Here is a 5,347-nt window from a genome sequence, read left to right on the forward strand (position 1 = left end):
CATCTTGATCACGCGGTTTCTGTTTGGTTTTTCGATCTATTCTTGATCGATTTGCGTCGCCCACCGCCGCCGTCGACACTGAGAGCCTCTACTCCGACCCCGACGCGACCAGCCGGCCTCTCCTCCGACTAGGGCGGCCACGCGTGCCGAGGCGGCCCTTCGCCGCCGCCGGGGGCCACGCCACCCGCACCTAGGGTTCGTCCGCCGGTCATGTTGACCGGCTGCCCTAGAAAGTCTTTCCCCCGAGCCTTGCTCCGGGGTTTTCTCTCTCCCGCCGGTCATCTTGATCGCGCGATGTCCTTCTTCTCTGGCGACAGTCTGTCTTAGAGAGCTTTGGAGCGTGAGGAGGCCATGGTGAGAGTTGTGCGGAAGAGGAGAAAGGGACCAGAGGAGGATGACTGTGGGTATGGATGGGCTGCAGTTTATATAACGGGCGAGTGGAAATGATGGGCGGCAGAGGGACAGACGTGTGACATCGGAGTAGGTTCCTCGGCAACCATGTGTCCTTAATGTGTGCGGCAGACGGACGGCGTTGGTGTTATTTGAACGCAGAGGAGTCGCATGCACGGGGAAGCGGCGTGGGCGGCGCTCCCTTGACAGGGGGCCGCTTCAATGCCGTCGCGAGTGATACGTCGCGTCTGCTCTGACCGTGCATGAATGCGGTACTGTGGCTCTAGAGCAGAAGTGCGCGCGGGCGAGGAAGGGGGTTTGGGTGGGCCATGACGGTCAGACATGGGCATGACAGCTGTTCGGACACCTGCAAATAAAGCCCCCTAGTTTATCTCCGATTTGTGGGAGCAAGTGCGACTGGACCGCCATGTGGACCAATATAGGCACGCTTTGGATGACGCAAGACGTCTGGACTGCGCGGTTCGGACTTATGCTGATGGTTTGAGGGTCTGCATTTGAGGGTCCACCTTGAAGTTGACCTAATGGGGGAGCTAGTTCAATATGCGCATGCACTACTATTTTGAATTTTATAATATCGTCCATGAAGACATTATACACCAATTGGTTCTACCACGTAGGGGATGGTACGTAGGTAGTTGCATTGCATTACTTTTCTTATTATGAGGGAGACGGTACTTGTAACATGATGAGAGAGAAGTAGCTTTTGAGATATATACCTGTGCCAACAAGAAGTTATCAAGTTACGAGCTAGAATCTTGAGTCCTCGGTACTAAAAAAAATTGGGTCCTCTAGCGAAGTCGTTCAGACAGGTGACATGGTAGGACTGAGAAGCATCGGGAGATACAATGCTTGTTTAAATCTGAGATTAGGCTAGCTTATATGGAACAAATGCTGATAGTGTTTAATTGAGCTGAGTAGAATCAAGTGGCAAGCTCGAGGGAGATTGAATTGTTGTACTACGTGAGTTGAAGGCAGGCTTAGAGCCGCCCAGAGAAAGCTCGATCAGGCGAATGCTCTTGCTCAGCAAAGCTCCATAACACATAGAACAAAACACAATATAGCATAACATGAAAGTTGCCTATTCGCGAGGCGAGATTAGGTTGACAAAATTTGTTCAGGGTGTCAAACAAATGAAAATCGAGTAGTTAAGCTCAATTGGAATCTAAAATGGCACAAGAGACGTACTCTGCAGTATAATGTTTAAAAAAGATCACAGGCTTGTTGATCCAATTGAGCCTTTTCCAGATCCTGTTAAGAGTTCAATGCGACTTAGATCAAACGAAAGCGAGTGGTTATGATGCTTGAAGCAAGACGTGAAGACGTTGTTCTACATTTGTCGATAAGAAGTTGTCTGGGAAGTTCATCCCTCTAGTGTATATCTCCTCTATATCTGGCCATGGGCCGGGCCGGGCCGGGCTTGGGCCGGGCCTGAAAAAGCCCACGGCAGAAAATTGAGGCCCAGGCCCTCCCAAGCCCTATCACTGGGCTTACTTTTCAAGCCCAAGCCCGTCCCATCTGGTAAAAAAGCCCTAAAAGCCCTTAGGGCTTAGGGCCATGGGCCGCGCCTCTTCCTTAGAATGCCAATATGCCAAGCTCAAGCCCGTCCAGGCCCTACTGGTGGGCTCAAAACTCAGGCCCAAGCCCGGACCATGGGCAAGCCCATCGGGCCTAGGCCCTGGATTTTAGGGCCGGGCCTGGGTGGGCCGACAGGGCCGGGCCTGAGATGGCCAGGCACAATCTCCTCATCTCTATCATGATCACGTTTGTACTTCTAACACATATCCCTAATATAATATATACATATATATATATATATATATATATATATATATATATATATATATATATGACAAATGTTTCCTACAAGCAGTGGTAGTTACCACCACTTGCGTTTTGTATGTTGTATGTATTATCTATTGAAACCAAGAGTATGTACGTGTAGTATGTAGTATATAACAATGATTAGGTAGTATATATACAAATTTTTTGAGTATGCTCTTTTTTACGTACAAATATGTACGTATTTCACAAATATAACAAAAACTATGGGCTCATATGCAATTTTTTCATGTAACTTGCTTTGAAATATCTTAGATATATTATATGAACATATTTAAAATAATAAAATAGTATATATAGTACCACATGGTAGTATATGAGATATGTGGGGTAACTACCACCGGGTGGTAGGATGGATTTTCCCTATATATATATATATATAGGGTGGGTCTATTCTAATAACACCCCTTAAGACCTTATTCTGCACATCAAAATGTCTTATTCTGCTAACACTTATACACTGTCCGACACACCTGCAGCGAACTGCTCGAAACCAACCGCCCACACCACCCCCTCGGACTAAGGCCACCAGCCCCGACCCAATCCGCCTTTTTCCACCCCCGCACCGCCCACAGGCCCCCGATCCACCAACCTCCCGCGCCACTCCCCGCCCATCAGCCGGAGTCAACCCCCGCCGCCACTACCTACCACGGCGCCGTGCCTCCTAGATCCACCGCCGACGCTCAACCCTCATCCCCTTGCCCCACCTCCTGACCGCCTCCGGCGCGCCCCCGCCCGAGCCGCCGGGTTCAACCCAGCTCCACCCACACCGGCGCACCACCTACCGCAACTGCACGCTGCCGCGGCGCCGATCCAGGCGCGCCCGCGCAGCTGCCGACGTGGATCTGCCCGGGGCCACGGGATCCGGCCCTCCACCAGACCCTGCCGCAAGCTCCCTTGTCGCAGCGCCAAAGATCCTCCATCTCTTCGCTGCCGCCCTCCCTTGTCGCAGCGCTGGAGGGCCACATCCACATCAGCTCGACGGGGGGACGCTGTGCAGTTCGCCGGAGTGAGCTTGCAGTACGCGCATCGCTGGTGTGGTACTAGCCCCTGTGCCCCCATGTCGTCGCTGCTCGCCATGATTCAAGCAGCACACCCACCCTCTCAGCCTCCCCTTCCCACTCCACCGGATCTGGCTGGAGCACTTCACCCGTGCCGTCCAGCTCTTCGCTCGTCGACGTGCCTTCGTCGTCAGATCGGGAGCTCAGCCACCCCTAGCCATCAACGCTTTTACTGACTCTTCCAGCGCATGCAGTGCACATCCTGCCGTGCAGCAGTCAACGGTGGTAGCACTGGTCCCGCATCCCCCTGGTACCGATGCCGGCGACGCTGTCTTCGGTGGGGACGAAGCCCGTGCAGTTCAGAAAAACATTTTTGCTGTTTTTTTGGGATTTTGGATGTGCAGGAAACTGTTGCAGTGCGGAGTGTGTTTTTGGTGCATGTTTGGGTGTTATTGATGCAGTGCAGAGTCATCTCGATGCAGTCCATCGCATTTTTTTGTTTTTTTCTCAGGTTTGGCGTTGTGTTTTATCTGCAGTTCATTGAAGTGGAGTTTCTAGCAGATTAGTATGATGCAGTTTTGGTCACAATAATGACTATCCTTAGATTCACAAACCGTGCTCCAGATCGCCAGGAGGATGCTCTCCCACATCCATTTGCAGTCCAGGCATCCGCAGACTCGAAGTGCGCCTGGGCGCGCAATGCGGTTCGGCGGCGCGTGGCCGTCCTGTTCGCCCCGTGTTTTGGTGCAGAATGCCGCGTGGGAGTACTTTGCTGCAGTTCACTAGTCTCCCATCTACAGTGTCGATGTCTTGAATAAATTTGTTTGAAGAAGACAAACAACTTGTTCTTCTAATTTGTGTAGCAGCTCATTGTCCCTATGTATGAAGTGCAATTTATTTGTGTGTCTGAGAAAATCAGTCGACTATCATCAACACCTGCAGTGCGTTTGGTCCTCGATGCGATTCACTTTTGAGAGTGATACTATTCGCTTGCATACATCATGGAAGTGTGAAAAAAGATTAGTAAAACAAAAAAATTAGCGAGGTTCACTTGGATATATGTCACGGTCCACTTGCCCTCGTCTCTGCGGTCCACTCTCGTTCGTAAAAAATGTTGAAAAAAAGATAATAAAAACTTGTCTGAAAAAAATTTACGTCCGAGAAAAGAAATCATGAAGTTCACTTGACTGTTTGATGCAGTGCGGTTTTCAGTCTGAAGCAGCGCAATTTTCTGTCGGATGAAGTTTACTCGTCGATTTGGGTGTCGTGAAAAAACAGAGTGCCCGCATTTCGGTAAATTTGAAATTTCTCTTAAACCGTAAAGAATTAGTGAGAGTGTTCTACATGAAAGAGTTGCGTATCATCGATATATTTCCAACGGCGTATCGTCTGAATCAGTCCGACCAGCGGTTTGCAAAAAATTCGCCAAAAACGGCCGCTGCCACTCGTCATCCGCCATACGATTTTCAAAATTAATTTAAAACTGCAAGGAATCTGAAAACAAGTTCTACATATGAAAGTTGCGCCTTGTACATAGCTTTCCAACGGCGTATCACACATCTCATTTCGTCAAACGGTTCAAAAACTGGAGCGAAAACAGTACCGGAAATTTCAAAAAAATTGAAAAACAGAGTTCCGCGATTTAGTAAATTTGAAACTGCTCTTAAACCGTAACGAATTAGAGAAGACTTTATATATGAAAAAGATGTGCCTCGACGATATCTATGCAACGGCGTATCATTTGCTTCATTCCGACAAGCGGTTTAGAAAAAAACGCGAAAAAACGCTCGCTGCCACTCGTCATCCGCCGCATTATTTTCAAAACTGCTCTTAAACTGTGCGGAATCTCAAAAAGTGTTCAACATGTAGAAATTGCGCCTAATCTATAGCTTTTCAAGGGTATATTACACGCCTCATTCCGATAAACGGTTAAAAAATTAGAACGAAAACAGTACCAAAAAAATAACGCGTGCAGTTTTTTCCGACAAGAAGTTCACTAGTCTCTATTGCAGTGCTCGTCGTAAAAATGATGCAGTGCGCTTCTGTTGAGCGTGTAGTGCCGAAGTGGTGTGCAGAATAGTTATTCTGCTAATATT

This window comes from Triticum dicoccoides, chromosome 2B, assembly GCF_002162155.2.
Source record: "Triticum dicoccoides isolate Atlit2015 ecotype Zavitan chromosome 2B, WEW_v2.0, whole genome shotgun sequence".
In the NCBI taxonomy this organism is placed as follows: domain Eukaryota; kingdom Viridiplantae; phylum Streptophyta; class Magnoliopsida; order Poales; family Poaceae; genus Triticum; species Triticum dicoccoides.